Source organism: Pinus tabuliformis, chromosome Q, assembly GCF_031772625.1.
Source record: "Pinus tabuliformis cultivar Carrire ecotype Pingquan chromosome Q, CPIR1, whole genome shotgun sequence".
NCBI lineage: Eukaryota > Viridiplantae > Streptophyta > Pinopsida > Pinales > Pinaceae > Pinus > Pinus tabuliformis.
The window spans coordinates 454791996-454819684 of record NC_142296.1 but is presented as its reverse complement, the minus strand read 5'-3'; the positions used below and the strand labels follow the sequence as shown (position 1 = coordinate 454819684).

The following is a 27689-nucleotide window of genomic DNA, read 5'->3' as shown; positions in this document are numbered from 1 at the left end:
GACCCTGCGGTTCAATTGGTTGCACGGATATTGGTTGGCAAGGTGATGAAAAGGTGTCACACGGATGAAGTTCCAACGCCCGTCGTATCTCTAGCAACTCAGTGCATGAAAGGCATACTATCCAATTGGTCCAGATACCCATGCCAAGAGTTCCTTGCAAATTGTCGTGAAGCGCAGGATGAGACCAAGGTGTTCCATTACGCTTGGTTGTTGTTATATTTTGTTCTGGTTATGTGGGAGCTACCGAAGGACAGCCAGTTTCCTCCATTGGAAGAAGGATTGTCGGAGGTAGCACAGTTCGCCTCCCTATGGGCTAATGAAGGACCCCACGTGCGTCATAAAGACAAAAGAAAATTGGGTCTTAATGGAAGCAAGTCTCTACATGGCAGTTAACCAGCGCCCAAGGTTGTCCCCAACCCTGTACATGCAGTTTTCCACCTATGCAGCTTTCAAATCTGACTTCCATAAATTTTATATCCAAGCCCAGAAAGATCCTGTGCAGAAGAGGTATAGCCTGCCCTATTTGGTAATGGACTCTGATGTGCAGGAGGTAGTGTCGCATTGGCCAACCAAGTGGCGCGCCCCTTCAGATTTGGCTGTTGGGCCAAGCATAGGTGCAGAAAGTGCGACTAAAAAGAAAAGGAAGGAGGCATCCAAGCAGGCTGCGCAAAAGAAGAAAGATGGTGCTGAAAAGGTTTGGGTCAAGGCAGAACATGTTGCCAAGGAGAAGGCGGAGCAGGAGCAATGTGAGACCCAGAAAGGTGACAATTCACCTTCTACAGCAACAGAGACCGAAGCAGCGCAAGGTGGCGAAGGCGAGGAAGGGCAGCGCACCCCCTTCATTGTGAAAAGGTGAGATGTGGAACAACAAGTAGGATCGATGAAAAAGCAGAAGACGCACAAAACACAGTTTGAGCCCCTGGTGCTCACTGAAACTGATCTTGATGAGATTGGTGAGAAAGTCAGGGATGTCGCCACAGAAGTACTGCAGCAGTTAGAACAGTAGTGCTTTCAGACCTTGGGAGGAGTGCAAAAGGATCTTCGAGAGTTGCAAATCCAAGCAGATGTTGGAAAAGTGAGTGGCGCAGTGAGCAGTTCGGTGCAAGAACAGAATATCGGCGTGGACCTACTTCTATGGCCAACGATGGATGTGAAAGTCTTCCCCCTGCTAACAGGTTCAGTACACATCGAGACTGAGGAACAACGCGCACTCTTGGATAGCATACCTAAGATGGGCCTGAAACTTGCCGCAATACAACTAGAGACATTGCATGAATTATTACATGGAATTGTGGGAGAGTTTTGCCTTCGGGAACAGCGAGAACTTAGTGCTATCAGCGAGATCAAGCTGAATAATCAGCAGTTGTTTGCTGAAAAGACACATATTTTGGAAGAAAATGAGGCGCTCTAGGCGCACAATTCGTGATTGGAGTCAATGGTCACGGAGGCATGCAAAACTGTGCCCCTGAACATTATATTCCTGAGGACGCATAGCCAGAGGCGAAGGTTAAAAAATTTGTTGTTGGTGTGAGCAAGGTAAAAGATAAAGTTATTCGAGTTCATTTTGAACTCAACATGAAGATAACCGAGTTGCAATTGAATATGCAACCATCGACTCTGCCGGAGGTCCAAGAGCAACACGGAGCCACCGTAAAAGAAGGGATAACCACTCTGGATGTCGCAGTCGTTGATTGTTCAGCCTTATTTGAGCAGGAAATGGAGTTGGTGACGACCCTGCAGGAAGACCCAACCCTATAGATTCTGAATACAAAGGTGTGGGAGTTGCAGAAACAGTACGATGAAGTCCAGGAAATGGCACGCTCCATTGCCCCAGCACAGTGCCTAGCCAAGTTACAAGAAGGGAAGTAGCTCCTCACGCAGGTCGAAGTAGCACAGAAGAAGGAGGCCTTGCTTAAGGCCAGGTTGGGGCCCTAGTTAGACAAAGCTTACCAGGTCACGACCAAAATTCAGGAAAGGCTCACAGGCTTGCAGCATGCACAGCAGATGATGAAGTTGGCCGCAGAGGGACCAGCTACAGAGCAGCTAGTGGAGGATATCAAGCAGGCAGCCACTTAAAGCCTTTTCGATGTTGTTGTAGTTCAGGTGGAGCTGGGGGATCTTCGCAGCAAGATCATCACACCAGCCGAGTGACTCGAGGGTGAGTCACGATATTTTTGTTGGGGGCCTATTGGGATGGGGTCCCCTGGGTCAGTTTTGGGGTTAAAAACCCAAGTTTTGATGTAATTTTTGTAAATGATGTAAAGTCTTCACAATTTGTGGATGTGGAGCATGTAGATGGTTAGGAGTCAAAAAAGGTTTTAGCCCCTTGTTTATGTAAAATTTGATAGGTTTTGAGATCCGCAGACCATGGAATTGTATGTAAAAAGCTATAAGTAGGTGTGTCTTATAGAGTCTAAGGTAGATTAAAGCTATAATGGGTGAATAGAAGAGAAGTCTTAGCGCAGAAAATTGGGTTAGGTAGAAGAGAAAGGCTCTGCAGCTAAGTGCACAGAGGCCTAAAGTAGATTCTATAGCTGAGTGTGCAGACCCCTGCAGCTGAGTGTGCAGACCCCTACAACTGAGTGCACGGGGTAGTTTTGAGTCTATAACACCATGTTAAAGATCAATAAAGAAGATTGTTGAAGAATTCCTATGTGAATCTATTTAATTTTGTTTATTTAGGTTGTGATATGTGTTGTGGATGAATAATGTATTTATGAAATATTGATCTAATGATGCGTGATTGCATGGAATAAATCTCAATAACTGGACACACTACATGTTAAGTACTTTCGCGAATATTGTGATGCATTTTTTTATGTTTTTTAAGATACTTAAGTAGATCTGCGTAAGCTCAGATCTAGGGTTACTTTTTGATCCGTGTAAGTAGATGATTCGACTCTTAAGGGTCCGCAAAGACCAATCGTAGAACTTCGCGAAGGTCTAGAGGCTGTTTAAGGGGAGTTGCAGTACCGAGCCCTAGGAGCTTATAGATCTATGTGAAGGTAGATCTAGGGCATTAAAATACATCACACTGATCTCTGGATGTGGAAACTTGGTCCCAGCACCCCCCCCATACTACTTCGGGTGAGAATGCATCCTGCGCTACGCGGGTTGTTGCCAAAAGGGCCAGTGGTATAGGGTTTTGTTGGTTGGCACAACTAACTCTAAACCTGGGTCAGGACCCCCTAAGCCAACACACCACTTTCCTCCATAAATTTTTGTGTATACGCTTCAGATACGTGAGTATATATGGGTTCTTTGGGGAGATACCAAAAATTATGGCCATATTTTTAAAATTTTAGGTGTACTCTTGTACACTCTGCCCCTAACTCTACCTAAAGTAATGCCACCATATCCATTGGTCCTCTACATACTCAATCAGGTAAAATTGTGACTTTAAGAGGGGTTCAAAATCCTCCCACTTACTCATTTGAGGATCTCCCTCCAATATCTAGGTCTCTATGTGCATTTCCCACCAATTCAAGTAATGGTCCTCTAATTTCAATTGATCAAATGAAATCTTATGTTCTTCCTCTATATGATGAACACTAAAATCAACTTATAATTGTTGCAAATATTTATTTAACTCCAGAGCATCAATATCACCTTGATACAATTTGATGTCAACCTTCACTTCCATTTTCAATAAGGATTGTGAATGGTTCACAACACTTGAACTAGGTTGTTCCTTTTCAGGTTCTTTCTTAGATTCACTCTCTATCTATTCTCAATCTAAGGGTTTCCCCTCTGATCTGACATTCACTTTAGAAAATCCATATTCTTCGAATAGCCTAAGCTTATTGGTCATGGATGCCATGAGGAGGTTCACATTACGGTTTATATCTATGACTTGTGCTTCTAGTTGTGCAAACCTCTCCTCTACATGATCTTGAGGGTTATTCATAGATTCGTTGACCATGACCAGGGTTTTGTGACTTTTGGATTAACTAATATGTATCTCCTACAACTCCCTAAAATATACCCAAAGAAACTTTCTCTAATACCAATATGATCCATAAATTATCGTGGATTCTCCATTATATAATTTGTCCCAACATATCTATTAAAATATATTATAAAATTTAAAATCTACATATGAGGGTTTATTTCTCATTAGATTTTTGGATTTGTTAATTATTGTTTGTTGCATATGCATACAAATTAGAATTATGGATTATAAAAAAAATCACTCACAAACTAGAATAATATAAGATATGACCTAAGAAACCCTTTTGTAAGAAAACCCAACTAGAAGTTGAGGTTGATTTAATCTCTCTTTCTTTGAATGGAAATGGATGCAAGTAAAATAAGTGTGACTTGTGGATCATGACCTACTACAGTTCACAAACCCTCTCTATTTTCTCTCTCCCTATCCACTATCAACTACTCTGGTCATGTGTGGAACAAAATGCACTTCAATAGAATGGAACCCCTTTTCCTCCTAGTGGCCTAGTATTAACATGACCTGATAGCCTAATAGTGGTTGAGTTTGACTCTTTCAACTCTTAACTAGGGTTACAATATTGACTCTTCTAGAGTGTTCTTCATCATGTTCATGTGGCTAGCCCCTTTTCCATGAATAATGGAGGATGACATGACGTCCTCTAGAATCATGGTGGTAAAAACAAGAAGGTCAACTTCCAGGTGGCATAAATTTTGCATAGGAACTTTGATTGAGGTAATTATTGTGCCCTTGGAAAGGTATATTTTTGTAGAATAGTGATAGGGGTTTCTGCACTTATGTGGAAAGTATTAACCCAAAAAAATGTTGTTTTATGCTTCAAACTACTTCTAGGAGGTTTTAAACCCCAATTTTCCAAACTAGGATCTAGAAGTAAAAATGGTCATGTGAGTAGACTCCTCCATTTTTTCCACTCTAAAAGAATTGATATGGATGAAAAATAATATAACGGTCCATTCCATATAAATTAAAGAAATATTTTAGCTAAAAGATGTCTTTACAATGGCTTAGAAAAATAAATTTACAATCTAGGAAATGAAGGCATTATCCACTTACTAGGACACTTCAATGGTAAAACAAAAACAAATCAAGATATTATTTTAGGCAAGGATAATGGCCCTAATCCTCTATGTTTATATGTGCACCTTTTTTTAGCTAGTAGATACAAAAGAAACTCTGAAGTCTTATATGAAGACTTATTTGAGAATTTGTTTTCTATCAAACTCATCAAGCTATGTAATTCTCAAGATATTATAATTTGCAATGGTCTAATGAAGGTTGAAATCCAACTAGATGATTTGTATTCATTGACTTGGCAGCAATGTCATATATAATGTGATATTTGATATCCTCACTAAATAGTAAATTTTGACATCTTAAACAACCATAAGCCCCAATCCAATCATAAACCCATAAACATACCTCTACCCTTTGTCATGCACAAAAGCCCCATAGAAGAGAATCCTGATATATAAAAGCACTTGATTTTGATAGAAATAAAGATGATCATTTTTTAAAGGAGCTAAATTATGACTTAAATATCCTATAAAGTAAGGACAATATTGAATACCTCTATCATAGTTGTATGGCAACCCTCTCTACTTCCATTAGCAATTTCTCTGACATGTAGAAAGAAAATAGAACAACCAACCCTTGGTATGATAAAGAGTGTAAGCTTGCTAGAAAATCTATTAGGGGTGCTTCAAGCATGTCCCTAAAATCCAACAAGATAACTATGTACAAATCCCTAATTAAAAGGGAAAAAAGGTATTATGTAAATAGAAGGAAAGAGAAGTGTTTGTATCTCTCTAAGCTAGATCCTAAGTAATTAAGGAGGTAAATTTGCATTTCTAAAACTAAATATAAAAAAAATGAGTCCCAAAAAATACTATAATTCCTTCCTTAAAAATCTGTATGAATCTCATGATGTCATGCACAACATTCAAACCCTTCGTACAAAGGAGAAAATTTTCTACATAAGAAATATATTTAGGGTCAAGAAGAAAGCTAAGGACATCAAAGGATGCCAAACATCATTCTTAAAAGTTGAAGGGCCTATCATCCCTCGCATCTACAAGCTTTCCAATTTGTAAATAAAATAGGGCTTCCTTAAACCCTAGACTCAAAGCCTCATTGTACCTATTTTTAAAAGCGGGGATAAATACAACCCCTATAATTATAGGACCATAATGGATAGCCCTCCTTTAGCCAATTTATATAGAATTATTTTGGAAAAGAAGATCGGTGTATGGCTAAAAAGCATGGAAAAAGGGTTAAAGGACAAGCAATATTTAAGAGTTATCATTCAACCATGGATCACCTTGTTACGCTTAGGATCATTACGAAAGAGTGTCACAATAATAAAACCAATATCCTTTGTTGATTCATTGACTTTAGAAAATATTTCAGCATGGTGCCAAGGATCAACTTTTTGAATAGATTAGAATAGATAAAATTTTGTTTTGAGTTGAGAGTTATTGTGACAAGATTGTATGAGAACATTATTGCCAAGCTTACGAACACTTAGGACAAGTCGAAATAAATTATTTGTAATATAGGATTATGCAAGGTTGCAGCTTATCTCTTGCCCTTATTGGCATATACGTTGACAAGTTAGAGGGTTTTTTGGAAGATGCATATTGTGTCACCCTAATCTATAATATCAATTATATCTCTTTGTTTTGACTATCATAAAGAAGAAATCTACATTGCTAAATGAGAACAAATTCTCACTAGCTTCATAGTGAAACAAGGTGTTGGAAAATTTCTAAAACATCATGGGTCGAAATAAATTCTCATCTTTGTGACACAAAGAGGGTAAAAGATGAAAAGTACCTTCTCTTAGAATGTTCTTTGTATACCCAAATTAGATCACAATTTGAAATATTTGTTAAAATATTGAAATTCCTAACTTTTGTTGGAAATACTGAGAGGGGGGTGAATCAGTGTTTCCCTTATTTTTCACAATTGGTTAGTTTATCCTTTAAACATTCAGAGAATTAAAAAAACACAAAAAGTATCACATCAAAGATCAGTACACATGACATGTCGTCTCAAGAAGTGCTTGGTTATGTATGGTTTACATACAAATTTACCAGATGAACTGGAAGGAAGTGCAAGACTCCCCAAGGGGTTTTACTAGCAAATTTGGAAGGAAGAAAATGCTCCCTGAATGGTTTTGGCTCTTGTACCAGGGATAACGGACCAACTTCAATCAAGTTGCAGCCTCTGTTGTTGCACATCACTGCCATTGTTGTCCACTGCTAATACTACGGTCCATTGTTAACATTGATCCACTATTGCCATTTCCTCCACTCTTCATGCACCTCACTTCTACCACATTTTCTCTTCAATGTTCTGCAACTACCAGCTACCACTACTATTGCTACTACTTATCACTGTCATCATCATTGTCAAGGAGGTATTTTCACAACATCATCAATTTATTACCACTGCCATAGTCTCCATGTCTCTAACACATAGATCATCACTGACGTCCGTTCACCGCTATCATGGGTTATTGTTATGTTAACTTTTATAGGGGTTATGCCAACATTGTCATAAGCCATACCTTCCTTTCATACATCATTTACTGTCAAACATAACTCACTACCATACAATGTTACATATCAAGAGTATTATTATTGTCACTTAGGAACATCACAATCATACTTCACTCTCATCATGTCAGTAAGAGTTTGTCATATAGAGTAATTATTGTTACAAGGTCACTTTAGATTTTTTTCACATATGTTACTTCCTCATTGTATAACCTACTATCACTGCACTTATTTTACATCTTTGTCATGTCACTATCAGTGTTATCCATTAGGGTCACTAAGTCACTGCCACTATCATCCAACAAGATCATTGATGTACTGAGTCACTGCCAATATCATCAACAAGGTCACCAAGTCATTTCACACTCATTACCACAAAATTCATTGCCACTATCTTTGTTATATAGCCATATAACGATTATTTTGATCATATCTATGGCACCTCATTGTTATATAGGTCTCTATTATAAAACAGGGTTGTTGTTATGAAAAATGGTACACTCATTTGTACATAGCAGAAGACACTTAGAGTTAGTGAACAACATGTACAGGGGTTACATTTTCAGTCATAAACATCATCAAGACCCAAAAATAAAATAAAAAAATCCCAAGGTTGAGTTAAAAAATAAACCCTCGTGGGTACACCATAGATGGATATTAACTACCTCGCAGCTTTTCCTTCAATAGTCGTGAGGGTCGCAAGAAGTCCATTCAACACCTCAGGATGTGAACTTGCTTGAAAAACACTTCACCTCTTTACATGATGGGCTAACCATTCAAGCCTTCGGCCCCAAGAAACCTTAATGGCAAGAGGATGGTATCTCTCATCTCATTTATGAGGCAAACACCCACATTGATGAGCCAAAGGAGGTAAGGTGTTCAAAAACTCTATAAATGTAATTTCATGGAGATCAAAAAGAAGAAGAAGTTCTGCATTGGTATGTTGCCAAAATTTCTCCCAAGCAATCTATCATACCATTGTAGAGAGTTTTTTATGCTTCTCTGAGAGAGAAATAACTTCAAAAAGGAATTGAAAAGGAGAAATCCTTATGGGGAGCTATTGAGAACCATTACTCAAAAAAGTCTCTTCAAGTGTATTCGATACTTTTATTGTAACTCTTCCACCACCAATAATCAATAAAGAGGATCATTTTCCTATTCATTTGTTGATTTGTTTTTCTTCACAAGCTTGTATTGTGTTATTTAGTTTAGTTTTAGTTTAGTTTTGTTCATGCATTGTTTCCATTACTTTCAATGTTTTGTTAGACTGTCTTCATTCTAACATATCACATTTCTTTGTATGTTCCATGTAGGAAACAACCAGCTATAAGGAAGGTGTTTTTGGGACTCATAGGAAACCAAGCACACCATACAAATGATGACTCCACTTGCTTCCCTTTTTTCATCTAATGGGTTGTTTTTTAGGCCTTTCTTCTTTGTAATTCCATTGTGTTTTTATCCCAAAAACATTTTGGAATTGTGAAAGCCTCCCTTGGACCTGCGCGCAGTTTGAAAAGACCTCTGATTAATTTTTTCGAGCCAGCCTTGTGGCTTTTTTCAGAGACAGGTGCGTGGGTTTCGCAATTGTGCAGGAACATAACTCACGATACACATAGAGAGAGCTTAAAATTTCATTATAATTCCCTTTTCCAGAGTGTTGTGGCAACGCTTAGTGACCTATCCACACTCTTGCATTTTTTTCTAGTTCAAATAGGATCTTAATTTGCTTTGCTAACCATCATAAGTAGGGAAATTGTTTATCTCTTACTTTGAAATTTTATTCCATTAAAACATTGCTTAATTAGGAGGAAAATAAATGGATCTAATCCACATATATTTTAAAATTTCTTTGCTCATTTCACATTCACATCACACTTAGCTTAATAAGGAGGAAATTAATTGGCCTGAAATCTGCACATCATTTTTGCTAACCAAGATTTTATTTCATTTCAATTATTATTGGGACTAGGACTTGGTGTTAATAAAGAAAGTAGTAGCCCATGCTTCCCTTATGTCATTTGGAAAACCTCTGGTTGCATCTAAAATCTTTCTCAAAACATCAAGCTTCCATCTCCCTATATGCTCACATAGTGTAATTAGGAAGGAAGTAAGTGGCCCATCATCCACACATTCTTTCTTTTCTTGCAAGGAACAAGCATAACATAGTGTAATTAGGGGAGTTGTAAAGGATCACCGCATATCCACATCACTTCACACTTTGTATGCTCACAATTTCACTTGCACACACTTTCACTTCATGCACTAAGCTAACTTAAACTTTGTATAAAGGGTGTCCTCCTTTTGGAAACTGTGTACTTAGTTTCTTTTAGCGTACAGTTTTCACACCCTGAGTGAAGAAAAGACTCTCTAAAAGTAAGATTAACTTGAACACATTAAATTCCCCACAAGGGCCACAAGATAATTTATAGTTTAGGTTAGGACTATGGGTGTAAGAAGGACAAAAATTGTCATGGTTTTTTACATTTTGAAACATATAAATAGCCTTCTATGTATCTTAAAATTCTGCATCATCCAGTGACAAATCCAACTTATGAAGAGAAATCGGTGAAGGGGGTAAGGCCTAGGTGATGGATTATCACATACCTTCATGTTATCTCCCAACATGTGGAAGGGGTATTGGGTCCAAACCTGACAACCAGAAGCTGATATTCACTCGTTCCGACTAGACGTAGGTAACTTAGTGGCTAAAACTTAAGGTATATTTCCCTATAGATTGACGTGCGGGAGCTCTAAGACCTGTGTTTATTTTGATAAGGATGCTAGAAACATTGCTAGTTCTTTTGGGATGTATACCTAGTACCCCCACTATAACCCTCTCTTACCTTGGTTGGTTCTTGGTTGTTGGAAATGCCGTCAAAACTTTTGGGATGTGGCCCCATCATCCTACTATGGAATATTATAAGGCCCATTTACTATTTGAGCAAAAAGGACGTTTAGATCTTTACAATATTTTTATCATACACAAAAAACTCACAAAACATTTTTCATTCATTATTTCACATATTAGCTAGATAAAGGGAAAATCAACCACTTATTTTTCACTTTCTTTTATGCATGTGATAAATTTTATTTGCTAAAAAATCCCCCCTCACCATATATCAATAGCACACACTTTCTAAGGCACCATAGGGGACCCAAGAGTCACTTGTCACTCTAGATGCATCCAAAACCTCTCCCCATTAATGGGAGGTGTGCCTGGTCTCTTGTCATTTCGATGCATGGGGTAGTAGACATCCACCTTGATTGGTTTAGCCTTTCCCGATGCCACATTTATCGGGACCCATCCCCCTCAAGGTACCCCTTTTTCCACCCCTCAAGGGAGTTCACATACTACCCAACTAGGTAGTCCTACTCATAATTCCTCTCAAGGGACCCCATTGCGCACTGCATTTCAAAGTCATTTTACGATGGTGAACACCAACTGAACCCCATTTTTATCTTCCTCAAATCTTCCATACCTAACTAAGATTACGATTCACATCATTGCTCACAATCATCAATGACCCCATATTCCAACCAAATTTCCTTCAAATATCTCTAATTTTGAAGGAAAACGGGGGGAGGATCCCACCAACCAAATTATGACTTTTCATTTATGGTAATCATCCAATAGTATCATAGAGGAGTTAGTTCGACCTAGACTGTTTCAACATACCTTCGCTGACCTTGTAGCGAAATGGTATGTAATCAAGATTGTTCGTTCCCATGGAGCATTTAACTCCTTAGCTAGGTCATTGCTCACCTTTTCCTAGCTCCCAGTTCGTCATGACACAGGGTTGGATAAAACTGGAAATACCTACCAACGCCCAGGAAATGTGTACGTTTATCAACCTCACTTCCAATCATTTGGTGGGCCACCTACAGCACCATTCCCATCCAACACAAGGTATTATCCCAATCAACCTATGCCCTCTTAGAACCCTCCCATGTAGGGTAACCAATACCCTCCCATGCAGGGTAACCAGTATCCTCCCATGTAGGGTAACCAGTACCCTTCACATACTGTAGGGATGGTTTCAACCTCTCTAACCACTTACACCAACCCAAGTTAAGGGAATCCTTACTATAATTTCCAAGAACCTCAACAAGATAACTCCCCAGCTCAACCAAACGTAGGGGTTAACTTTGTACAACCTTATTTCTCGCAACAATAGTAGACATTTAAATAGATCAACACTACAAACCCTCCAAATGTTAACAAAAAGAAAGGGAAGAATAAACCAAAAGGAGAACAAGGACAGGGGGGGAAAGAACAATAGCAACCTCTACAGGCACTGAATGGGTGTGATCCCCCTAATCAAAACACCAACCAAAATAGGGTACAAATAACCCACAAAAGCAAAACAAGATCGTTAGTCTTAGGACCAACCATGCTTGTGATATTTTTCGAGAGTATAGGCATTACACCCATCATTGTCCCTAACTGCCTAAGTTGAAGCATATGAGAGAGGCCAAGGAGAAGGTGGAATGAACCATCAACTTGTAGTAATGCAGAATGCTTTACCTTACCAACGAATCAGTAGCCACACAAAATGTGGTTGCCCCTCGACTTTAACAAAACCCAAGAGGGGGAAGTTCTAACGACGTAGAAAATCCTGACATTTACATGGCAAGAAAAAGTGTTCTCTTACAGACATGAAACTGTGATTATGGAACCCCTCCAGAAACCAACCCTTCAACATCAACCAATACTACGGTTATGCCACCTTTTAGTTTAATATGACCCCTTATTGAATCTATCTACCATTGTGTCATGTTGATCATAATTCAAAGGTAGCTTATAGCTAGAACATTGTTGATGACTTAACGCAATCACCTTCAGCCATGTCAGCATTAGAGGTCCTACAAACTTGTCCAACTCAAGAGAAATCCATACTTTCTGCATTAAGTGAAATTGACCCATCCGGTTCATGATTGATAACATTTGATTTTGAAAACTCAGAACCGTAGCTACCATCGATAGTCTCCATTTAGATTTTGGTCACCATTTGGAATATCACCATCCATCGGTGCATCATTGACGAGGTGGTATCCACTTGTATCATGTCCAAGTCAATTTGGAAAAAACTGAGATCCCTTTAGCTTACTTCTTCCCCTCTCACTTTAAGGGCATATGACGGATACCCCTTGGCACCCGTAGAATTTTTTTGGAAAGTTCTAGGAGAGTTTTCTGACAAACCATTCTCATAGATATCAAGGCTTTCAATGCTCAACTAGATTACAACATATTTTTAGGACATAGTTATATGTATGCCATGAAAGTAGTAGCATCATCATTATTTCACACCATGATGTTCCCACAAAACAAGAAAATCATCACCATAGACCAATTAATGCATTACTACACATGAGTGTCCCCATCCACTAATGGTGTGTTACCCTTTGTTAGGTCTTAGAATGAATTGGTCCCATCCCTAACCAAAGTTGGTCCAACATTATTCAAAGCATCGTCACTCCTTGGCACATATCCACAAGATGCACCAATAGTCACAACAATTTCCACAATGCTAGTATACATGATGACTACATCAAACACTGCCTATTCCCAAGACCCTCAAACACCCTTGAAAACCCCCAGCATGGTGACTAGTGAACCAACCTTCTTACCTTATGCGATAATCCAGACACCTTTTTTATACCCTCAACCCAGTTTTGTCTCGCAATAATTCATGGAAAATCTCACATTCCCCAACATGGCTCTCGCGTTACCTGTTTGGTATTTGTCCCTCCAAACCATGCCAACAAGCTCAAGTATTACTTCAACTGGAGTGATTCCTTTAAGCACCCTCAAGACACTACACCTCAAGGATTCATACCTTCATCGACACCAACGGGTGTCACCAAGAGGGACAAACAAAAAGGTAAGAAGATTGATACCCCAACTAAGTCTTCTCCTAGGGTGTCTCCCCCATGCGCATTATATAATGTAGCAGGACCCCCTACCAACCAATGCCTAGCATTAGAATAATTGAAATATTTCCTTCACACCCCAAAGGCACATGTGGCCCCACCTCCACCTTCGCAAGAGAAGGCCACCCCATCATGTATTAATGGATTCTGCACTAACCACCCATGCACTATTTGTTCACAGCATGGTCATTACACACACCATTTTCCCGATCTCCCTCGCTATCAGGACACATTGGTGGCCCTCCATCAAAAAAATACTTTGACACCATCACTACCTGCTACTCCAACTACATATGACATGCCTCAGACCATTTATTGTGTCTTTGAGGAAGAACATTTGTACTTGGTTTATCCTCCACTAGGATGGCGAAGCTTCCAAAATCATCCTTACCAAAACCTACCCACACATGTGTCCTATGTGATGGACCTGGGCATCTGATCAACCAATGTCCAAACTTGAAATAACTAAGGGTTTTTTTCCTCTTGTTGGTCCATTTCTCTTGCCCATTTCGCTCAAACATGTTTAAGCGCAAGTGCAATAATTGTTGAATTTTCTTGCAGGTCCACCATACACAAAATTACCCATACCCCCCACGATTTCGAGAGGCATGGACATCATTGCGACAAACTGGCATAGGACCCTCAGTCCTTCTTCCTGTTGTTGAAGCTAATATCAATAAGTGGAATGCACCTTCCATAAGTGCCCCACCTCATGACGTTATTCACCAATCATCATCATCAACTAATAGAGGTGTTGCCATGCAAACCATCCCTGACATAGGCATAGGACTTGCATCAAATGCAGTTCATCCTTATGATATTTTTACTAGCACCCTTTGTAGCTCAGCTACATGTCCACTTCTTCAAATATTTGGATAGCATAGTATACAATTGTGCCCCCTCCATACAATTCCTGAAAAGATTCCTCCCAGTGAGGAAGACTCCTTGGCTCCTAGGACCCTGACACCTTCCTAGGAACCTTCTCCCACCCACCATCAGGTAGCCATCCGAGGGATACTCCCCCCACATGATGCAGATGAAGGTATGATATCCACCACCATATCTAATTCATATCTTCAACCGTAGGAACCGCAATTCATGTCATTTGATAATCATTCTTTGTTGTCGAGATCACTTCACCCATTACGATGGTCGCACCATCCATAACTAGCCCGAATCATTTTGTTTGTGCACTGTCAACATCATTTTGTTCTACAGCAACAACCACTAAATCATTTTCATGTTTTTCAACCAACACCTCAAAATGTTAAACCCAGCTGCATGACTTCTCACCATCCCCATCACCTTTAGACAACCTCTTTCATTTTAATAAGGATATTTTAGAGGCTATAAAGGAACTAGAATTCCCATGGGATTCCATGCATCATTGCTCTGTCTTCTTACCAGAAAAAGTGTTTTCACCTCCTAAGGTATCATACCATAACATTTGTGCAATAGAGATAAAGGATGTTCTACCACCAATACAAGTAGATTGGTTCAAAAATCCCATCCCTGCTCTTGACGCATTGGAGGAAGGGAATATGTCCAATATATCATCCCCATTCAAGGTAGATATATCCACATAACCTAGTATAGTCAAATAAATCTCGCTGGAAGTAGCTTCTTCTCTCGAAGAAGTTGCTTCTTATAAAGACCTATTCCAATAATATAGGGATAATTTTGCGAGGTCGTATTTGGAAATGTCGGGTATTAATTCCACAATTCTAGAGCACCACATTGACATGTGGCTTGATGCCTACCTAGTTAGGCAAACGCAGCATCAACTCCACCCTTCCAAGGTGGAAGCAATTAGACAAGAAACGACAAGCTCCATAAAGTTGGTTTCATCTACCCATCACCTACACATCGTGGGTTTCTAACCCTATACCTTTTATGAAAAAATAGGGCGCCATTCGAGTTTGTACATATTTCAAAGATTTGAACAAAGTGTGTCCAAAATAAAACTATCCTACATCCTTCATCGACCAAGTGATCGATGCTTGCGCTAGGAATGATTCCATATCCTTTATGGACGGCTTCTTAAGATATAACCAAATTCGAATCTGCCACACGAATCATTATAAAATGGCATTTACTAATCCATGGGGTACTTTCACCTACCATGTCATGCCCTTTGGCCTTTAAAATGTTGGCGCCGCCTTCCAACGGGCCATGAACTATATCTTTCATGACCTAACTCATATATTCCTAGCCTATGTGAACGACCTTACACTTTGTTCCAAAAAGTGCTCAAACCGTTAGGAAGATCTCCACCCGATTTTTCAAAGGTGTCAACAATACAACCTTTGCTTGAACCACCTCAAGTGTGTCTTTTGCGTTAACGCAAGAAGATTATTAGGATTCTTTGTTTCCCAACAAGGTATCAGGTTCAACCCTATGAAGATCCAAACCATTCGAGAAATCCTGCCACCGCAAATTTTAAAGCAATTACAAAGATTACAAGGTAAGGCCAACTTCTTACGACCCCCGATTACACAACTTGCACTCACATTTTGTTGTGCCTTATTTGGTAGGACATCCCCTTCGAATGGGATAGTTCAAAGAAGTATGATCAATCGTAGAGCTTGTAGCTCGAAAAAGTAACAAGTTAATCTAGAGATCAAAAATAGGCTCAAAACTTAAAGTGCTCGGAATGTTTCCTTGTAGGAGAAACAAATAGAGAGAGAGAGAGCTCATTTTCATCAAGTAAAAATAATTATCCCTCCCAGAATAATTTTTGATGAAAATATAAACCACACAAAACCATGGGATTTCTTTGATGGAGCTTCCATTGACACGACACAAAGGAGTGGGGGTGGATTTGCACTCTTTCTATCTGCCACGCATTTTTTCCATTTTAAAATGGGATTTGGTCTAAGAACAAACAACCAACCTAAACTAATGGCAGGTAAAAATCTGTTGATTTTTTCAAAAGTAAGGGATGTTATCATATCCAAGTTTATGGGCATTCAATGCTCATAACAAACTGGCTAAAAAAACACAAGCATGCAAAAATTTATGTCTGGTCCACATCCTAGATTATTTATGGAGGATCAAAGACTCATACACTTTATTTATATGGAGTATAGGTGAAGTGGCCTAGTTTATAAGCTCTCAAAAGTGGGTTTTACTATGGAACAAGGTCTCAGGCATTCACCAAGTTTTTTCACTAAATAAAGCACCTACATTCTAATCGATTATCCCACCTATCCCTACATAAATTTGTTATATGCTTCAAATTGTTGGTCAATATTATAGGCTAACAAGTGTGAGAATTACATAAGGGTCATGTGCCTCAAATCTCACCTCCCTCTTGTTATACTGTGGTGGCTATAATATACTAGCATTTTTTTATTAATGAGCATCGTACGTGTCACCATTCATAAATAACTTTAGATAAAAAATCATGGGATAACTTGAAAACAAATACCATCACTTTCCTCTAGGCTTCATTCACTCAATTTTGAAGCCTCATATCCAAGGCTATCTCCTTGTTGATTCAGAGGCCTCAAAACTTGGAAAAAGGTGACATTCTTAAATCAAATGGTATCCTTTTCTATTTTTGCAAGGAGGTGGGAATGCTTACTATCAGTCAAGGTCTTCTTATTGTTTGTAATATTGATAATTATGCTCAAATCACCAATAATAATCAATGTCCTCACTATCGTAGCATTTTAAAGACTAATTCTTGGCCTTGTTATTTGTGGTCGTCCCTAAACCCCATTCATAAGTCACTTCTTGTTTTACCCCCTAGGATTGACAATGATCCCCCCTAGACCTTCATAACCTTTTAACTCATAAAAACCATGGTGATTTATGGATGCTTCTCTTAAATATTTTCAAACACGGTAATACAATTCTAAAGAAAACCAAGTAACTTATTACCTTTCCCTGTGTTTTATAGATCAAATTTGGTCTCAATAAACATTAACCACCACCACCATCATCATATGTGTGTGCAAACATTTAGATTTATATTTTTAATTATCATTCTTATATATATGATAGATATTAATTACCATGTTTGTGTTTGAGGTTGACATTCTCCCTTCGATAATAAGGTTAGATTTTAAATTTGATCCATGTGTTTGAGGAATTAATTACAATTATGATTAGAAAACCATATTTTTGTGTTTTTTTCATTTTCCCTTGAATTTACTTAATTTGTATCAAACCCTCTTTTGAATGGTTGATAGTTGGAATTATCTATCACCACTAATAATTTCTTAACATCTATTAAGCACAAGAAAATTGGATCCCTTTCTTGAATGGAAGAATCTAACTTAGGTCTCTAATTTCTTGCTTCGTAGGGACTTTTGTTCATGGGAATAAACTAGTGGAAAGTTGCCTCATGAGATATGGTAATTTGACTTTTAGGCATTGTAATCATTGCAATTATAAAATGTGTTACACTCAGATTCTTTGCAATGTACCCTACTTTTTTTCATGAGATGTGACCATCATGATGAGCTAAAAGTGTGATGATTTTTTTGTATATTCATGCTAGGATGATTGATGTACAAGTGTTGGTTATCTGTGACCCAAATCCCCTCTAGAGTACAATCATGACAAATCCTTTTAGTCCTCATTCTCAAGGTGTTCGATTTTATTGATCTTACGAGCTATCTCTCGGTGGTGGTAACTCCTTTCAAGTCAAAAATTTCCTTATGTAGGTATTTAAGCACCTTGGACTCGATCTAATAGGATACATAGTTTAAGGGAGCCCTAGCTACTTACTTTTTCTATGTGTTCTGTAAAGGTTATTTTTATTTGTAAGCGTTGTCACACCCATGATTCAACACACCTATTTTACCCCATACAATGCCTCTCTCTCTTATTTATGTACCACAATTTTGACATGATCCCCTTAAGATGATTATATTCATGACTATCTAGTTTCACATTTACCAAGGTAATCTCATAGTTCTTGACGCATATCACATATATCAAGTCATTGGTCACACTCTCCTAGGAATAGATCGATTATTTGCATCCACTTAAGACATGTACTACACATGACATGTGGAAAATGTTAGAGCACTCTCATCATTTTGCACTGTTTTAGATGATTTCTATCATTATTGATGGTTAACCCACACATGTAGCCTCTTATAACAGTCGTGAGGTTGTCCTTGGTTCACCTGGATGATGTGGAGGTCACTTAAGGGATGTTTCACCTTGAGGATGTGACATAACACTCACTTGAATTGATTTGAATGACATGGGGATGAATTATAATCATGATTTGAAGATTTAATAGCCCAAATAGAGGAAGCATCCACCTGTAGATGCCTCTTGTTGGCTTTTGGTGATCCGGTGATCTTTTGCTTATAGATGTATTAAAGAATCACATGTAGAAATTGCAGCTTAACCATAGAAATTTAATGTGCACATGAGAGAAGAAGAAGAAACACATAAAGCATGATAAGAAGACAATAAGACTTGATAACCAAGTTCATCCAACTTGGACTACGTCTCCAGGCCTTGCTCGATCAATGGGGAGGCCTTCATTCATTAAATGGCATGAAAAAAAAAGAATACAATCATCAGTTACACAAAAGGAGTCTTATACCTCCATTCTGGAAAATGGATGCAAAATGTAGAACTCAGATGGATAAATCGATGTCACCATTGCGTTCGTGGCGTCAAGAAGGGCTGAAACCATATAAAATTTGTCAAGTTTTGACAAAATGCACTTTCGCCCCTCCTGTAAGCTTCTACCTCGAACTGCGTGCAAATTATTTTCACCCCTTCACTTTTCTACATGCATCGGGTTTTATAACACTATTTTGTTACAAGCATGCTTAAATCGGGGGTCTGTACATTTATAATAGAGACTATTCAATCAAAAACCCTGAAATAGCTTTTTTTTCGTTAATACAACAATACACGAGATACACTGAAAAATCCAACCTAAAAGCTTTAAGCCGGAACTCAACTTTCATTAAATTGGCCCTATTCTCTTGTCAGGTCCGCTCTTATCACAAATCGCAAAGACCTTTTTCACGGGGATAACCGACCACTGATCGCCAATATCAGTGTATCGTTGTCGACATATCGCATCAGCATATCACATATATAACAGCCCGAGGTTCTTCCATATGGCATACGTCGATGCCAAAATCGCATGTGCCTGCCCCCCGATTGCGATTAGTCAGAGATCGTTGATCGAGGGTTCCATCCACCTGCCTTAAGTCCGCCCTTTGGACCCCTCCAATTGCGATTTTCCTTTAGAAGCCTTTAAGCCTATTTTTAGAGCAAATGCCTCCTTTTTCTAAGGAACAAAGGCAACTTCTTTTCGTGATAAGTTCATCATCCGAAGTCCATTTTAGCCCGTTCAAGTTGCATTAGATTCAGAATGAAAATATCTACGCAATGGGAATATTTCCAAGAGCATCCTTGGACTTTCATTTTCCCTTGTTTCCTGCAAGTCAACCCAAAAATTTGACTACTTTTATCTCCTTTATTCGGACTCGAATTGGAGTGTCGTTTGCACCATTGGAATCAGGGCGACGAGCACTTCGATTTGATGTCAAGATTATTTCCTTTCTGCCACTTTAAATTTTGAGCTTTTCCCATGCCAATGTGTCTGAAGATCCACCTGGATCAATCCTCCTCATTGAGGAGCTTTTGGACCACGAAAAGCTTTATCAGTCAATTGGCAAGTGAGCGAATTGTTCCCTCACTCTTTCCTTCTCCAGCCATTTTTCCTTGCAAGGGTGCATTCCCTTGAAACCAACTCGAAGGTATTCCACATCTCCTCGTCATGAAGTCCTAGTTCTTCTGTCAAGGATGATGTCTTCAGGTAACTCATCGAGATACTCTGGTGAAAAATCATCAACTATAGGAATTGTTCCCACCTCCTCAGTGTGCATAATCAATGGTGGTTCATACAGCTTTAAGTTCTCCACATTCACTACGGAGTACATCTGCATATACACTGACAAATCGAGACAAAAGGCATTGCTTCCAATCTTCTCCAAAATGGTGAATGGACCATACCGGATTGGTCGCAACTTCTTCCCTTCTCCCTTCATCCTGTCCTTGCTGATATGGAACCACACTTTGTCACCCACTTGAAATTGATGTTCGACTCGGTGTTTGTCATGTCGAGCCTTGTAACGGGCTTGACTTTTCTCCAACTACTCTTGTACTGCTTGGTGAATCAACTAGATTCACTGAATGAACTTCTGTGCTTTGTCCTTGTCATTATGTCCACTGAAGTCATCTTCCCTTCCAAAGACCATATCAAAAGGGTCCTTTTGCAAGTAACCAAAACATGTCTCAAATGGTGAACGCTACGTAGATAAGTGCACTGCTAGTTGTAGGAATTTTGCACATATGGAAGATGCTCATCCCACAACTTAGGATGTTTCCCACAATAGCCTCGCAACAAATGTACCACAGTGCAATTGACAACCTCTGTCTGTCCGTCAGCCTGTGGATGAAATGTCGTGCTTCTTTTCAACTTGGTGTCCATCATCTTCCACAAGTTGGTCCAAAACTCTCCGAGAAAGCGAGAGTCTCAATCTGACACAATCGATGTGGGCAACCCAAAATGGACCCAAGCATGCTAAAAGAAAAGATAAGCAGTCTACTCTACAGTGATCTGCTTTTTACAACGCATTAAAATACACATCTTACAAAAATGGTCAACGACGACATACAAATAGTCGTGACTTTTTCTAGACAAAGGCAAACCTCCTACAAAGTCCATCAACAAACTTTCCCATGGACGACTCGGAATAGGGAGTAGTGTGTAGAGCCCGAGTTTTCTATTAGAGGGCTTTGAAATAGAACACATCACACAACCCTTTACATAGTGACTCACAATGTTCTTCTTATGAGGCCAAAAACAAAATCTTTGAACATGGCATAAAGTCTTTTCGACACCAAAGTGACGAGACACAAGAGAGGTGTGGGCCTCTTGAATTACATGTACTCGTTCCCCTGTGGGTATGCATAATTTTCCAAGGTGATACAACAGTTTTCCCTGCAAGTGATAGTTATCCACCTGTGAACCATGGGTTAGTTTTGCATAAATCTCCTTAAAGTCATCATCGTTAGCATATTGTTCAGCATAACTCTCAAAAGATAACGAAGCATTATGCAAAATAATAGAAGCAGAAATAGGAGGGCGAGATAGCATGTCGGCCACTTTGTTGCTATTGCCCTTCTTATACTTTATTACCAAATGAAATTGTTGAAGAAAACCCATCCACCTGCAATGACGAGATTGTTGCAACTTGGTTTGTGACTGAAGGTACTGCAAAGGCTGATGATCTGTATGGATGATGGTCTCCTTGCGGATTAGGTAGTGTTTCCACTTTTTCACACTTTGAACCAAGGCATAAAGCTCCTTGTCATAAGTGGGATAGTTTATCACTGCTTTAGAGAACTTCTGAGAATGGTAACATGTCGGCTTCTTTTGCTGCATCAGTACATCTCCCATGGCATATTCGCTAGCGTTTGTTTCGACTCGAATGGCTATTAGAGATATGGTAAGGCTAAGACTAGTGCGGTGCTGATCTTTTCCTTCAATGTTTCGAAGGACTTCTGTTGTTTTCCTCCCCATTGAAAGCCCTGTTTCGCACTTGTCAATGTGTGCAAAGGTGTTGCAATGGGCAATAAATCTCCTCCAATACTGGACTGCACCTAAAAAGTTGCAGACCTTAGTTACACAAGTAGGCTTAGGCCAATTTACAATTGCTTCAACTTTAGAAGGATCAATTTTTCACTGACCATGACCAACAATATGACCTAGGTAAACCAAAGAGGTTTTCCCGAACTCAAACTTTGACAATTTTACATAGAGTTTTTCTTTTTTCAATACATCAAGCACTTTCTTCACATGACACACATGTTCATTCCAACTTTTACTAAAGACAAGGATATCATCTAGATATACAAGAACAAATTCATCAATGAAAGGCCTAAAGAGATCATTCATGATCCTCATGAAAGTGGCTGGAGTGTTACAAAGTATGAATGGCATCACCATCCATTCGAACAGCCCATGTTTGGTCTTGAAGGTGGTTTTCCACACATCCTGCTCTGCAATTCGGACCTGGTGATAACCACTACGCAAATCCAATTTGGTGAAATAGATAGCATTCTTTAACTGATCTAATAAGTCATCAATGCATGGAAGAGGGTAACAATTTTTCACCGTGATTTTGTTTAGTGCTTGGTAATCCACGCACGTCCTCCATGTGCCATCTTTCTTTGGCACTAAGACAATCAGTGAGCTACATGGAGAAGTGCTCGGCTTGATGACCCCTTGGTCCAGCAATTCCTGCACCTATTTTTTGATTTCCTCCATCTCAATGGTTGACATCCTGTACATGCCAATATTTGGTAAAGGAGCGTCATACTACAAATGGATCTCATGTTGGATTTCCCTATTCGAAGGTAATCCCTTCGATTCCTGAAAAATCTCATCATAGTTAGAAATTAATTCACATAATTCCTTTTTATGTTCCTAATCACAACCCTGGAAAACATTGGCCAATTCTGCATCTTTTGTCCTTACAACCATAAGCATGCAACCCTTACTGGAATTTACCAACCTCTTCATTTGTCCTGCACTTACAAGGTTGGCATTGATTTTAGTTTGATGAGCCCTTAAAATATATTCTAGCCCATCTTTTGTGATTTGGTATTTGTTTTCGTGACGAAAGAAGATTGCTTTTCTATCATATAGGTATGGACTCCCTAACACCATGCCACAGATATCCAATGGGATCACATCAAGTTCTACTTCATCCACTAGCTTAGAAGTGATCACAAATTTTACTTTACACTGCTTAGTTACATTCAATTTTGCTTTATCATGTATCCATCCAAGCGGGTAAGGTTTTGGATGTGGTTTTGTTTCTAAGCCGAGTTTCTTTACCAAGGATTCTGCAATTAAGTTTGCTTGGGATCCAGTATCAAATAGAGTTTCCACTTTAGTATGATTTACAACAACTCTAATATGAAATAACTCAATTCTCTTTCGTTCATTAGGAAGGGACTCATTTACTGAACTAGTGCCTTCATGCGATTCAGAATTATCATGAGGTGTAAGAGTACCTTTTGTTCCTGCTGTTGTGATCAATGCTTCATCTCCCGAATCAAATCCAAGGTCTTACTACGCATTGTCCACTGTCTTTTGCTTGCCTTTTCCTCCATACTTCTTTGGTCTCTTTTCTGGATGCATTTTCCAACAGTGATCGTCATCGTGACCTTCCTTTTTGCAGTGAGTGCAATAAGGCCTTTCTCCTTCTTCTTTCTTGGTTGATGTCGTCTTCTTCTCCTTTCCTTTCCATTTCGCTTTAGGTTTGCCATTGGGAGGTTTGAACGGTGGTTTCTTGGAATGATCATCTCTTTCATTTTTGCCCCTGTTCTCAATATGAATTGCCTTCACACTAGCGGAGTCAATAGTAGTTGGTTCAAACAACAATAATGAATGCCTAATGTAACTATGTAATGATCCAAGCACTTAGTTACTACTTCATGTGAATCAAGTGCAATACCCAAATTAAGTCATTGCTTTCTAAACTCCTCTGTAAAACTTTGAACATCTTGACCTTTGCCTTGCCTTAAATACTTCCAATTCATTAATGCTTTTTGCTTGTAACCCAAGGGATAAAATTGTCCCTTTAACGCAGAAATGAAATCAAGCCATGAGGAAAAAAGGTTAATCACATTCTTACTGCTTTGCAATTTGCTCTCCCACCAAACGAGAGCAGTGCTGCTCAGCCGTAGAGAGGCCAGTTGAATCTTTGCCTCATCATCCATGAACTGTTGAATCCTACAATAGATCTCAATCTGCCTAATTCAATTATCAAGCTTTTCTGCATTACTTTCACCATTAAACATGGGGAGATCAAATTTGACATCTAATTTAAAGAAAGGTTTCTTAGATGCATCCCTTGAATTTCTGTGATTATGGTGGTGAGAGGAAGAAGAACGTTCACTCGTGGAAGGAGAAGGAGGGGGTTCTTATCCAGCATCTCCATGTGTTGAACCTTGTTCTTCTGATTTTCTCTCTTCTTCTTTCTCTAGCCTTCAAAGCAACTGAACAACATTCTCTACAATTGAATAGAAGGTCTTGCGAAAATTACACTCCTGTTCAAGACGAGCCTCTTCATCTACCATGTTTCTGCTTTGATGTGCACGCCCCACTTCGGGATCAAAGGGCTTTAGTTTCCCTTCGCCTCTTTGGAGCCTATTTCTTGTTAGCATACAAACATGCAATTCACATCTAAAAAGACCTGCCCTGATGCCACTTGATCCAATGATCTTTTTCTTATAGATGTATTAAAGAATCACATGTAGAAATTGCAGCTTAACCATAGAAATTTAATGTGCACATGAGAGAACAAGAAGAAACACACAAAGCATGAGCAGAAGACAACAAGACTTGATAATGGAGTTCGTCCAACTTGGACTACGTCTCCGGGCCTTGCTCGATCAATGGGAATGCCTTCATTCATTAAATGGCATGAAAAAAAAGAATACAATCATCAGTCACAAAAGGAGTCTTATACCTCCATTCTGGAAAATGGATGCAAAACGCAGAACTCAGATGGAGAAATGGATGGCACCATTGCGTTCGTGGCGTCGAGAAGGGCTGAAACCATATAAAATTTGTCAAGTTTTGACAAAATGCACTTTTGCCCCTCCTGCAAGCTTCTGCCTCGAACTGCGTGCAAATTCCTCTCACCCCTTCACTTTTCTGTTTTCATCGGGTTTTATAACATTGTTTTGTTACAAGCGCGCTTAAATTGGGGTCTGTTCATTTATAATAGAGACTGTTCGAACAAAAACCTTGAAATAGCTCTTTTTTCATTAATACAACAATACACGGGATACACTGAAAAATCTGATCGAAAAGCTTTAATCCGAAACTAAAATTTCATTAAATCGGCCCTATTCTCCTATCGGGTCCACTCTTATCGCAAATCACAATGGCCTTTTTCATGGGGATGACCGATCGCTGATCGCTGATCGTCGATATCGGCATATCGCTGTCGGCATATCGCATATATAACGGCCCAGGGTTCTTCCATATGGCATACGCCGACACCGATCACCGATGTCGATCGTCGACGCCGAAATCACATGTCACCTGCCCCCCAATTGCGATTAGTTGGAGATCGTTGATTGAGGGTTCCGTCCGCCTACCTTAAGTCTGCCCTTTGGACCCCTCCAATTGTGATTTTCCTTTAGAAGCCTTTAAGCCTATTTTTAGAGGAAATGCCTCCTTTTTCAAAGGAACAAAGGCAACTTCTTTTCGTGATAAGTTCATCATTTGAAGTCCATTTTAGCCCATTCAAGTTGCATTAGATTCAGAATGAAAAGATCTACGTAATGGGACTATTTCTAGGAGCATCCTTGGACTTTCATTTTCCCCTGTTTCCTGCAAGTCAACCTAGAACTTTGACTGCTTCTATCTCCTTTATTCGGACTCGAATTGGAGTGTTGTTCACACAATTGGAATCAGGGCGACGAGCACTTCGATCTGATGTCAAGATAATTGCCTTTCTACCACTTTGAATTTTGATCTTTTCCCATGCCACTATGTCTAAAGATCCACCTGGATCAATCCTCCCCATTGAGGAGCTTTTGGACTGCCAAAAGATTTATCAGTCAATTGGCAAGAGAGGGAATTGTTCCCTCACTCTTTCCTTCTCCAACCATTTTGCCTTTCTAGGGTGCATCCCCTTGAAACCAACTCAAAGGTATTCCACATCTCCTCGTCGTGAAGTCCTGGTTCTTCTATCAAGGATGATGTCTTCAGGTAACTCATCGAGATACTCTAGTGCAAAATCATCAACTATAGGAACTGTGCCCACCTCCTCGGTGTCCATAATCAATGGTGGTTCATACAGCTTTAAGTTCTCGACATTCACTACGAAGTACATCTGCATATATATCGGCAAATTGAGACGAAAGGCATTGTTTCCAATCTTCTCCAAAATGGTGAATGGACCATACCGGATTGGTCACAACTTCTTCCCTTCTCCCTTCATCCTGTCCTTGCTGATATGGAACCACACTTTGTCGCCCACTTGAAATTGATGGTCAACTTGGTGTTTTTCATGTTGAGCCTTGTAACAGGCTCGACTTTTCTCCAACTACTCTTGTATTGCTTGGTGTATCAACTGGATCCGCTGAATGAACTGCTGCACTTTGTCCCTGTCATTACGTCCACTGGAGTCATCTTCCCTTCCAAAGACCATATCAAAAGGGTCCTTTGGCAAGTAACCAAAACATGTCTCAAATGGTGAACGTTGTGTAGATGAGTGCATTGCTCGGTTGTAGGAATGTTGCACATATGGAAGATGCTCATCCCACAACTTAGGATGTTTCACACAATAGCCTCGCAACAAATGTACCACGGTGCGGTTGACAACCTCTGTCTGTCCGTCAGCCTGTGGATGAAATGTCGTGCTTCTTTTCAACTTGGTGTCCATCATCTTCCACAAGTTGGTCCAAAACTCTCCGAGAAAGCGAGAGTCCCGATTTGACACAATCGATGTGGGCAACCCAAAATGGACCCAAACATGCTGAAAGAAAAGATAAGCAGTCTGCTCTGCAGTGATCTGCTTTTTACAAGGCATTAAAATACACATCTTACTAAAATGATCAACGACGACATACAAATAGTCGTGACTTTTTCTAGACAAAGGAAAACCTCCTACAAAGTCCATCAACACATTTTCCCATGGACGACTCGGAATAGGGAGTGGTGTGTAGAGCCTGAGTTTTCTATTAGAGGGATTTGAAACAGAACACATCATACAACCCTTTACATAGCGAGTCACAGTGTTCTTCATATGAGGCCAAAAACAAAATCTTTGTACATGACAAAAAGTCTATTCAACACCAAAGTGACCAGACAGAAGAGAGGTGTGGGCCTCTCGAATTACATGTACTCGTTCCCCTATGGGAATGCATAATTTTCCAGGTGATACAACAGTTTCCCCTGCAAGTGATAGTTTTCCACCTGTGAACCATGGGTTAGTTTTACATAAATCTCCTTAAAACCATCATCATTAGCATATTGTTCAGAATAACTCTCAAAAGATAACGAAGCATTATGCAAAATAACATAAGCAAAAATAGGAGGGCAAGATAGCATATTGGCCACTTTGTTGCTAGTGCCCTTCTTATAATTTATTACTAGATGAAACTGTTGAAGAAAACCCATCCACCTGAAATGACGAGATTGCTACAACTTGGTT

At 39.4% G+C, this 27689-nt stretch overlaps 1 pseudogene; it reads left to right on the top strand.

Moving 5' to 3' along the window:
• Positions 1–1575: 1575 nt before the first annotated feature.
• LOC149220162 (6-phosphogluconate dehydrogenase, decarboxylating 3, chloroplastic-like) overlaps positions 1576–27689 on the top strand; it is a 41739-nt pseudogene continuing 15625 nt past the window's right edge.